The sequence below is a fragment of the Miscanthus floridulus genome, chromosome 12 (assembly GCF_019320115.1).
Source record: "Miscanthus floridulus cultivar M001 chromosome 12, ASM1932011v1, whole genome shotgun sequence".
NCBI lineage: Eukaryota > Viridiplantae > Streptophyta > Magnoliopsida > Poales > Poaceae > Miscanthus > Miscanthus floridulus.
Window position 1 is genome coordinate 55,990,438 of NC_089591.1, and position 12,458 is coordinate 56,002,895.

Consider the following 12,458-nt stretch of genomic DNA (forward strand, 5'->3'; position numbering starts at 1 on the left):
ACCCAGAGAGCTGTTGACTAAAGGATTCCTCAGAGACGTTCTTGTTCTTCATTGGGGTGAGAAATAGCTTCAAGTTCTTTGGCTAGTTCTCTGATCCTGTCGTATGGAGAGTTGTTTGTCTTCCTAGCTACGTATCTTTCTTCTGCTTCTTGTTCTGACATCTTTCTATCATATTTAGCCAGGTCAAACTCATATCTTGTCCAGGCTTCTTTGCGTTGCCTTGCGCGGTGTCTGTGACCTTCTTTCAACTTATTCTTCCTTTCCCTAGCACGCTTCTAGCTTTCAGTCTCGCCATCATATTCTAGAACATTGGGTGACATGTTGGATTTTGACTTGTCTGAAGATTTGACATCGGGTGCTCTTGGTGGGATCAATGGTGGTCGCCGAATCATGAATACTTCTCAGGCGCGAACTATACATGTGTTATCAGAGTTGCTGAGGATCTTGGTGGAAGCTTCGGTATCGCAGATTGTACTCCTCTCTTGGTAATGTAGGATAGTTGTTTTGCCAATAGGAAGGGTGCCGTTATTCTCAGAATTAGGACCCGACCAGTGGACGATATAATCTCGAGGTGTTATGGTCAACACGAGGCCTTCTTGGGCTCCTATGACTGGTACCCTTCGTACTGGTCTGGCTTCTTCTTGAAGTAGTGCTTGGTTGGACTTAGCCATGTTGTTGAGCCTAAACGGGAAGGGACCCGACTTCATGGAAGAATCCAGAAGAAAATTTGAGTTGATCTCTTGATGGATTGATGCTGTGTTCTGAAGTCCCATCGAAAAAGAACCTGGTTTGTCATGAAAAGAACCCAGATTGGAATCTAAGATGGATTCTAACCCAGAGTCTGAGTTGAATTTGACCATCGGTGAAGCCTGAGTCGATTCAGACATCGCAAGATGTGAGAGCTTTCCAGTGAGTTCTTCTGTCGATCTCGCCGAAAGAGCGAAGTCTTCCTGGTTTTCTCAATCCTTGAGGAGACATCCTTGGAGCTTGCCTTCATTGTTCGCCTCGTAGATCCATGATCCAAAGATGAAGGTTGATCCTATCGAGAAGATCATGTTGTCGAGGTCCATAGAGCTCTTGGACGCAAATCCGCCGAAGGCCCCCTACCTAGCGCGCCAGCTATCGATGTTTTACCACCGATAGCCTATCACGGGGGTACCCAAGACAGTTGTTCGGGTTTCGGCGGGTGTGGAACTCAACGGTGAACGCAAGAGACAATCGATTTATACTGGTTCTAGCCCTTGACCGTGATCGAGTAATAGCCTTTACGTCCAGTCAGTGTTAGCCTTTTGCATTGGATTGATTGGTATATTGTGTTATTCTTGAACAAGGGTGCCTACAACCTCTCTTTATATCGGTAGAGAAGGCTGTAGTGTGGTTACAATCCTAGTCGTATCCAAAGAAAGTGTCATGATCTAATTATAGACTTCCATAGGAGTCCGACTAGTCTAGCCTATTCTACTTGGAATCAGCTTCGCTTTTCTTCATGCCTCTTCTCGTCCAGCTTGTAGGCCAAGCCAGGGCCCTCTGCCAGTAATCATGCCAATACGGAGCCCTGTGGCTCCTGCATCGATAGGTTTGGGGTTCGATGTGGGATCGTGGACGTGCTGGCGCTCCCAATTTTGAACATCGGTGGTCAAAAGGAGGTCGGGGTGGCGTCAGCCACCAGGGCCATGGCTATGGCATTAGCACGGTGTGGCCATTGCTAGGGGGTCCAAGGGTGCCATGGATCGTGGATGTGGTTGCCATCCGGATGTGTAGGGTTGGTGGCGCGAGGGAGAACGGTGAGGATGTGAGGCTCGGCCTCGGATGCTTGCCAACGAGGCTGCTCTGCCTCAACAGGAAAGCAGTGAGGGGAAGAGAATAGGTGGGGGATGATAGGTGGGCTCCACCTATCAGCGGACGTGGGAGAGAATGACAAGGTGATTGGCCTCCGTTGGCTTGACCATATTGATGATGATCCATATTTGTCTCTATGTGAATCAAATGGAAACTTGATTGATCTCAACATTCATATCAAGAAGATATTCAAGCAAGGATCACAATATTGAAGAAATGATTTTCAATGGATGCTTAATATGATGCGACTTGAGTAAGGCTTGATAGGGTGAAGATAGCAAGGAAAGGGATTCGAGGGACTAAGCGAAGGTGAAGGGCAAGCGAGGGCTTGAGACCAAGGTACCATGGCTAAGGTGAAGAAGAGAGTACTTGCATTGAGTCGAGGTACTAATCGAGCTATGAGGAGTCATATTGTGTTGAGGATCAAATCATTAGTGGAAGTGACTTGAAGCCATGAATTAAACTCATATGTGTTGAAATGGTTCAAGTCACATGCTCAAGGTGAGTTTGCTCAAAGAAAGGAGACAAAGATGATTGCAATCCCTTATGAAGCAATATTGAGAAGAAATGGCATATGAAGACATTGAAGATTCAAGTGGTTGAAATGGTTATATTCTCTTAATCTTGAGTATAGGTATGCCATACTATCAAGGGGATGCAATATGAATCATAGACAAGTCTCAAGTGCTCAAACTAACTGAACCCAAGTGCTAACATGAGAGAAACACTTTATTAGCACAACACTTGCACTTGTTGATCTTGGGGCTTGTTCTCTGCTGGGTTGGATAGCCCTCGAAACAAGCTTTCCGGAAAGTCCAAGATCACCGAAAATGGAGTTCGGAGTAAAAAGTTATGCCGGTTTTCATGTGGTGACCTGCGCTGTCCTGGAGACTCACGGAGGCTCCGAGCCGCGGAGGCTCCGTGCCTATGCGTGTAGGTTTCGGGGTCTGTAGGTCATAATGGCTAGTTTTTTTACCTCCAATGGCTAGTTTTTGTGGGGTTTGTATATATACCCATCCCACGTCTCCAGGCTGAGCTGCTGGCTCTCATTTCACTCCCAACCTATTCCAAGCCATTTGTGAGCTCTCTAACCCCTCTCTTTGTGAGAGTGAGTGGTTAGTGTTTGATTAAGAGTTAGAGAGCAATTAAGACCATGTCAGTAGCGCGTCTTGGGACCTCTCTGGTCCATGATCGGACGCCAGGGCTGGCGCGTCCGATCATGTCAGTAGCGTGTCCGGTCGTTGTGTTGGTGGCGCAGCTATAGGCATGAGCGGACGCGATGGTGGCGTGGCTTAGGGGCATTGAACGCGTCTGATGCCACATAAACATGCGCGCGCGGTGGGGTAGCCATTGGAGATTGACGGGCGACGTTGAACGGAGGCGACACGTGGTCGCCCATGGTGCAACGGACGCTGCGCACCGGACGCGGCGCGTTCAGTCAGGCGTGTCCGATTGGTTTGTAGTGAGCCCAGTGAAGGGGCTCAACAGCTCTTTTTCGAGGAGGGTTATAGTAACTTACTAGTTACCTTCTTGCTTGTGTAGCATAGAAGTTGTCTTGCTTAGTTTGAGTAGCTAAGTAAGTTGAGCTCCTTGGTTTGGCTTGTGTAGCCTTGTCGTTGAGCATTGCTAGTGAGCTTAGGTGACTTTGTGCTTTTGCTTACTGGAATTGTGTAGGTGCTAGTTTAAAAAAAAAAGAATTGTGTAGGTGCTCCCGCTTTGCTTAAAGTACTAGTTGCATAGGTTTATGTGACCTTGCAAGCAAGAATTGGTTAGCTGAGCACTAGCTAGCCCGGCACCTTTGTTGCCTAATTATGATCTTTTTAAGGTGCTTGTGAACTTAGATAGATGGGTGTAGTCTTGGCTAGACCGATAGCTTTATTTTCGCATTTGTTTCGATTAGCTAGTGCGATTAGATTTTATAAAGGACTATTCACCCCTCTCTAGTCAGCCATCTCGACCCTTCAGCGTTGCCATTGATGAGAAGGCCACACACAGCCCAAAGAAGCTCGCAGAAGATTCGAGCACCGACACAGAAGAAGGAAACAAAGAAAAAATCATCGATGCCAAACCTCTTGCAGATGATATTGTCACTATGGTCCTCCCACCCACAGACCACCATCGGAACTGGCCCACCATCGACATAGCCGATGCCGGAGAAGCTCGAGAAAGACTCCAAGCCTAACCCTAACCTACACAAACATAAGGTAAAAAGAAGAGTATATACACCGGCCATCGATTCGGCAACTCCTCCCTAGACCTAAGCATTTTGCAGGCTGGGCTGGGTTCGGGCCGGGCCGAAAAAAAGCCCGATTATTTCGGGCTGAAAAAGTCCCGTCTAGGGATGAAAACGAAAATGATAATCTCCGACTTTCGGAAATCGTTTTCGAGTTTTTTTTATTTTGAGGCCTAAACGGAAACGGTAGCAATAATCGAAAAAACGAAAACGATAACGGTAAAAATAATCAAAAACAAAAGGGAAAACGATTTTGCCCTCTTTCGATCGTTTTTGAAGATTGTCGTATTTAACCGGTAATTTACCGTTGGTAATTATCGATGCAACACATACTTTATGTCCAATTGGCCCACATCTAAACATGTCCATCCATCTGCACATGCAAGCACATAAGGTAAATATTTTTTGGAAAGAAACTACACAGCAAGTATTTCATGCGTATAGGAACAAGAAGGCAATCATTCAATCAGCCAACTTAGAACTTAGAACTTGATCACTATGTTATGTCTGGTCAACTTAGAACTTGATCGTTTATTTGTGTCTTTGTCAAAAATTGCCGTATTGTTCCGTGATTTGCCATTGTTTGAGATGGTGTGAACTGTGTGATTTCAGCTTGTAATCTTTTCAATTGTGGCTTTATTTATTATTGTCATATGAGATAGGTTGAGTTATATGGATCTTGTCATGTTCTACGATTTGGCGTGTTTATCGTTTTTATGATATTGTTCTCATGGATTCTGATCGTTATCGATACATTTTCCGATCGACTACTACCATTTTTGAAATTACCGGAATATCAGTGACGTATTCGTTTCCGACGATATCGTATCGATTTCAATTTCGAGAAAAAAAATGTCAAGATGAAAGTGATTTGGCCTCCTATCGATCGTTTCCGATCGTTTTCATCCCTAGTCCCATCCATGACCGCCCACTGGGCAAGTTGGGCCTAATTTTTTTTTGGGCTGGGCCCGTGCTTGGGCGGGCTGCCCACGCGTTTTACACTGTAAAATAGCTAAAATAGTATTTTGGGCCGGGTTCGGACCAAGAAAATTTTTTCTAGGCAGCGCGATGTGTGCCTAGGCCCTGTCTAGTAAGGTTCATGGGCGGGCCAAAACCTGTCGGGCTTGGGCCGGGCCCGCAGGCTGGGCCGGCCTAGGCTCATTTTGCTCAAGTATACTCCTCCCCATCCCCAGCGCCAAAGTGGCCACCGGAGACGAGAAGGAATTGACACCGAGAGTTGGAAATCGCCAGAGATTCACCTGCGATCTACTATAGCTCGAGGAAAGAAACGTGTTGAACCTTTGCCTCCACGCCACCTGGTCGGCGTATATGCGCCCCCGTTTCTAACCGCTTGCTTCCTGATGGATGAGAAAGATAATCTATATATAATAATAAAGAGGTAAAATTTCTTCCGTTTTTTTTTACCTTTTTTTTTTGTATGGCCTCCTCTAACTACCTCTCTGTTTCCTCCTCTACAACTCTCTTGTTTATATGAGACACGTTCTTAATGTATTACAGATAGTTAGAATTCTAATCCAAATAGATCCTCTCATCCTAGGTAAGTTGAGAATAGGAATCCGAATCCGAATCCTAATTCTAATCCTAATAAAAAAAGATACTAGTTTATTGGTTTCGGTCTTTTTATTTTTCCTTTTCTGATTTTTTTTCAAAGTAGAATACGTGTACAAAACGGATATGTAGTCTTGAGACATGCTAGGTGCGTGCGTTGTTTGATGCGTGTGCTTCCCAGTTTTGATGTTGAAGTCCAATCGGGTACGGTGACTTCTCATGCAGGTGTAGCCGATAAAAACAAGAGAAGGTTATATTATCATATACGTGCTGCCAGTGCAAGGAGTACGCGATGTGGGCAATAAAGCGTGTAGCGGACCATTTTTTTTAAGGGAAAATGATGTTCTTGCCCCTTACACAGATGTGTAATTGTGATTTTGCCTTTGTTTTTCTAACTTTGTGATTTTGTCCTTAACTGTTCACAAGTCAACGCGATTTTACCCCTGGTCAACGCGATTTTGCCCTTGTTTTTACCGTTGACCAGGGGTAAAATCACGTTGACTTGTGAACAGTTAAGAGTAAAATCACAAAGTTAGAAAAACAAGGGCAAAATCGCAATTAAAATCAATTACTCAAAAATAGGCTTTTTTTTATTTATTTTCGCACGTGATTTTTCTGATTTTTTATTACTCCACGAGACTTCGTATTTAGTATCGTACGTGATTTTTTCTGTTTATTTTTTCTACCAAGTACTTTATGTGACATGGTTAGTATAATCTATACCTAATCTATATCTATACCTCTATATCTTTCATCATCTATATCTAATAATAAAGAGGCAAAATTTTCTCCTCTTTTTTGTCCCATTATTTTGGTCTGCCCTCACTAACTAATTGTGCGCCCTTTTATAGTAGCGAAAGTGGAACATCCATGCAAAAACAAATTGTATCTGGACCAGGACTCAAACACAGCACAAACGTCTGTCTCCTGGAGTCCTGGTCGCCTCTGGCCACCCCACACGGCCACACGGCATCACCCGCTCACCCCATAATTATAAAAAAAACTCGGCCTACGGTGGACAGACAGCCCCCGTAACTTTATGCTTAAGGAAGAAGACCTTCTCACGCAGGCCGAGAAAACCCCCGAACACCATGTCCCGCCCTTACACAGGGGCCCGTTACCCTGTGAGTGGGCCGGTCCGCTGCCTGTGCTTTGGGAAACTCGAGACAGGTGAGGGGATTTTTTTAACTCCGGGCAGGCGAACGAGCGCACCCGTGGGGGCTCGAACCCTGCCCGCGAGAGTACCAGCCGGACGTCCCGACCATCCGGTCTCATTCTCAATTTTCATTAATGCTTGATAGGTCTTTTTTCCCGTTGCAACATACGGGTATATTTGCTAGTCATAATAAAGAGGTAAAATTTCAACCTATTTTTTCGTTCATCCATTTTTTTTTGGTTCGTCTTCTCGTAACTAACTTAGTAAATATAGAAATCGTATCTATCTACAACTAGGAATCCTAATCTAAGTATATCTTTTCTTGTCAACGCTCCTCCGTACAAAACCGTTGCCGAGTCTTCTGACCGAGTCTAACTCGCTGGCATCAATAAAAAATAGAATAAAACTCCGAACAGAGTTCTATTAAACATACTACTTTTTACTACATAACAATAAAAATAATAAGTAAAGAAAAAATAACACTAAGAAATAAGTCATAATAGGGTATAGATACCTTTTCCAAAACAACTACGCTCAGAAATGAGTTCTAATAGAATACGAATCCATTTACTGTTGCTCGTAATATTGCCGAATACTCGTTGGTGTGCCGTACCATAACAAGAATATTGTTCTTCGTTGCTTATACATTAATATATCTCTTTTTTAGATTTATTTTCTTCATTGTACGACGGCGTGCCGTGCAGCGCCGCGGCTGTACGAGGACGCGTAGGTCGCTGGCGACTTCGCGCCGTGTATCTAGCTCGCGGACGGCAGGTTCTACGCCGGTGTTAGATGGATGTGATCGAGCCGATCAACAAAAAGGCCTTGAGAGTTAAAAAAAAAAGACCCGGAGGATGGCGTATATTGCCGGGTGTCCCGTGAACAAACGTCGCGCTGGTGCAACCCACGGCAGCTGTCGGCGTTTGAGAATCTTCATGATCTGCTCATCCGAAAGGAGAACGAGAGTGTCTGTCGGTGTTCTAAACCACCGGCTAGTAAATTTCGTGGATTGCGCGTCTAGGCTCGGATGGTAAGACGGATGACACAAGGATTATACTGGTTCGGGTGGAATGTCCCTACGTCTAGTGTGTAGCTGCTCGTGTTCCGGCTCTGTTTACAATAGGGGTTACAGACGGGCGAGAGAGGGATGAGCTCCCAGGTCTATGTGGGTTTGAGTGTTGTGTGTTGCGATGTGCTGAGTTTTTCGATATCGCGATGGGGTGCCCAGTCTCCCCTTTTACAGGCCAAGGGGAGGAGCAGGTTACATTTGAGAGGCAAAGAGGGAAAGAAGAAAGAGAAAAAAGGAGAACAAGGAAGAAGAGAAAAGGGCATCTAGGATTACGCCGTCCTTCTTCTCCCCTTTATGCGGTCCCGCCGACCCTATCGATGATGATGGAGACGGGTGCCACGTCGTGTCTTGTTCGTCATTGGCGCCATGCGCCGGTCAAGGCGACCCACACTGTTCTGGTGAACGGTGTGGTTAACAGTGCGGGTCAACAGCTGACCCTGACGGGAGCCGTACGAGAGTTGGCAGCACAGTGTCGTCCTGTTCCACGCCGTGAGCGACGTGTAGCCTCCGGCATGGCCCGTCATGGCCTTGGGTCGCGTCGAGGCGTGCGCCCTCCCATCCAGAGTGGTTGGGAGCCATGTGGGCCCTGGTGCGGCTCCACACTTTCGCCCGAGGCCCGAAAACCGACCCCTTGGGGTCGAACAAGGCAGAAAACACATCCTTAGGGCCGAGCGAGGCGAAAGTATCCTCCTGGGGGTTGGACAAGACGGGGTACGCACCCTCAGAGTCGGGCGAGGCGGAAGTGTCCTCCCGGGGGTCGGGCGAGAGAGGGCCCATGCCCTTAGAGTCGGGCGAGGTGGAACTACCCTCTGGGGGTCGGATAAGTCCACGGCTGCATCCTTAACCTGCCTGAGAAGCTAATCTTGACATATCTTAACCCCTTGTCTCCGGGTACCTAAATATTAGTACTCGACAGTAGCCCCTGAGCCTTTGGAGGAGTGGGGCACTCCTTCAAGGGCTTTCTCGGATGGGCAGATTTTCGAGGTCCTCGTTCTGTTTTGATTCTAATTATCTAGAGGGTGTGCGCGAGCGCACCTATCATTGGTCTGCGACCGCACAATCGGTATCTTTGCGAGTCCGAGCCCCCGAGCCCCCGTGCGTTGCAGGGGTCCGGTCTGAGGGTCGGCTCGTCTTGCATTCGTTCTCCCTCAAGCGTTTTTCATCAAAACGGAGGGGTTGAGCCGTGCCACACTTTCCTCGTCGGACGAGTCATGGTGCTCGATGAGTTGTTAACGAGTCGGTCCGAGTGGTGCCCCGGCATCACTTTCGCAGGGGTCCGTCTTGGGTTAGCTAGTGACCGACTCTAGATTCTCGATGGCCGATCCATATAGTTCTCAGATCTGTTTGACCGGTCCAAGAGCTCATTGCCTTTCTTCGAGGAAAAACCATAGATCGAGCACTACCGAGACTCGAACATGGGTCGGGATGCCCACGGCACACACGCGCTAGGGTGTTGGCCGCTAGCGGGCCCATCCTTCGCCACCCCTCACTCTGTGGGTGCCCGGAGCGGCTATGAACCCTTTGTTGGGCCAGCCTTTGAACTCTTGGGCCTTAATGGGCCGTGAGACATTTTTAGCCCCGTATCCCACTTACCTTTAGCGGTTTACGACCCAATGGGCGGGTGAACCGCCGTCCGGTGCATCCTTCGAGGGAGCGACCGGGGGCTAGCGTGTGCGCGGCACTCGAACGGGTAGAGTGACAAGATGGTTGATGAGACAGGGCCGGCACATGAACCGAGGCAAGCAATTCGCCTTCCACTCCACCTCCTTATAAATAGGGGCTTTCCTATGTTTTCTATCATGCACAAACCACAACCTAGCCTTCTCCACTTCTCAGCCGTCTACGCCCGCGTTTCTTGCTCCCGCTCTTTCACCGCCACCACCGCACCACTAGGGTTATGGTTCCTTGCTTACCTCTTCCGCTCATCGTCGAAGCCTTTTGCGCCGCTGCCCTTGCTCCTCGATGGATCCGTGGTCGCGCTTCGATGTCCTCCATGCACGCATGGAAGCTCTTGTTAAGAAGGGACTTCTCCAGGAGAGGACCGCGGTGATGGAGTGGGTCGTACCCGACAACGAGGGCGAGCCCATGCCTCCTGACGGATACATCATCTCCTTCGTCACCTTCCACGAGCGCGGACTTGTGATGCCTCCCCATCGATTCCACTAGGGGCTGCTGCCTGTTGGCGATCACTAACGCATATTTATAACCACCAATTACAGTCCAAAAAGGAGAAATAAACATGCTTTTGACACATATGCCTTTACTATTGACCGAGTTCCACTTGTATTCGAGAAAATATGATTTGCCGGACACATCTCCGGAAACAAGTGGAAAATACATAAAATCAAATAAAAAGCGCAGAGAAGAAGGCGTAATCCAAAAATACGCCAAGGAGAAGAATAGAGAAGCCCATCCAAACATTTCAACTGGGCAAAATACCAACGTGGACACGATCCTAGCCCAAACAGAAGCCCATCAGAGCAAGGCGGTGGTGGGAGGAGGAGCCCACCGTCTCTAGCTCCTCTCAGGCCTAGCTTGCTCTGGCGGTTTGATACCGCCATGCTACGTCGATCCATGATGGTTTCCTAAAATACCTACGCTAAACCGACCAAGGGTTAGTATAAATAAGAGGGTAGAGCTCACCTCACAACACAATCATTTGGAGGCTCTTCCTCACTACCACTTCTTGTAGTTTTTCATAGTTTTTAGCAGTATTTTGAGAGCAAGGCTAGAGCTACTTGGAGAGCTTGTATCCTTGGGAGAAGTGCTACTCGGTATGAATACTACTATGAAGAGTTCTTCCATATTAAAGTTCTTATATCTTTTATATAGCATTGCTCATGAATTAGAGTATAGTTGTTGTCATGTTACAATCATGATATATGAACTAACATATAGTTTGTGTGTTATGATCATGACATGTTCAACTTTATGCTTAATCTTTCATACAATATATATGATGACGATTAGAGCTAAGTTGAGGTGGTGGTTCGTCGTGCCTTCGGGTGTGCCCATGCCCTATGCTTGTCGATCCATAGGGTTGGAGTCCATTGGGGATGTGGGTAGTTTCCTTCTAAACGGGCGTAGTGCTCGGGTACAAGGGAGCAGGCGAATACATTTCCCTTGATCCTGTTGAGGGGTAGGCGGCAGGTGGTGACAGCCCTATCCATCTCTTGTAAGCCCCCACATTAGTCTAGGGTATAGGAGTCTAAAATGCCACATGAGGATGCTGGCAGACCAGTACTCGGTGGTCTCCCGACCCATCTCATGCCTAGCTCTAACTCTTAACCATGTATATGTATGATTACTTACTATTCTTTGCATGGCTATTTTAGAACATGCCTGCTCCATTTAGGAATATTCTTTTATTCTTTATTTTCCCCTTTATCCTTGAGGTTGGCCCAAATGTGTGTCACACTATCTTAAAACCTATCATGGCTTACCCCTGTATTGAGTATTGGTCTAGTATACAGTCATGTTATCATGTTCATATCCATGCTAGACTCTTAACACCATGCCTTCCTTTGGAAAAATATAGATAACGATACCCTGAATACTTCCAGGTGAAATGCTACAACGATAATTCCTTGCGCTTATAGATTCGTTCTACGATCGTTCAGAACTATCGTACTTGGTGTTTCTTAGTGGCGTTGCTAAGATTAACTCAATCTTAGTAATAGTGTCAAGGATTACCAACTGGCATTCCTAGCATCATTACCTAGGAAGGACTTAAAACCTCCTTACTTGGTGATTGCGTTAAGAAACGCCACCAATCATTTCTGGTGCCGTTGGCAGGGAAGGCATTGGTTAAAAGAATCTAGTTGGATATGTACATGATGATATGCATGTATGGTAGTTATTGCTCATGCAGGCTAATCTTTCATGTTTTCTCCTATTGTGGATGAAAACAGGATAGTGTATGACTGGTTCGTCTTGTTGGAAAACTACATCGATAATCCAAAAGCATTCTTAAGAAAGAATAGGTCCCGTACTGCTTCTTCCTCCACTACTCCACCGACAATCAAACCAGTCACCCCCGCATCATCCACTACTTCACTCATGGCCAGGTCACTTCATGACTACTCCACCCTCACTATTGCCAACGTGCCTGTTGGGTCCGCTATCAACACGAGTGCCAAAAACTTCAAGTTTTGGACTGGCCTAATCATGATGGTGCAGACAAACCGGTTCTGTGGTTCACCTAGCGAGGACACAAGTGCTCACTTGCAACACTTCCTTGAGCTATGTGACACCATCACCATAAAAGATGTCACACCAGCAAGCATCAGGCTCCGTTTGTTTCCCTTCTCCCTCACGGGGAAGGCAAAATAGTGGTTTAACAAGGACAATGAAGCTGTCAACACATTGGGATAAATGTTCCATAATGTTCCTCGTGAAAATTTTTCCCATAGGCAAAACCCATGCCCTGAAGGGGGAAATTTCAAACTTCCAACAAAATTCAAAGTCTCTGTGTTGGGAAAGCCAGGATCATGTCATAGATCCACCATTCATCACCATGAGAGAAGATCCTGGCCGCCCGACAATCACATGCTCAATTGGCCCGCATGTCTTCCACAACGCCTTCTGTGACC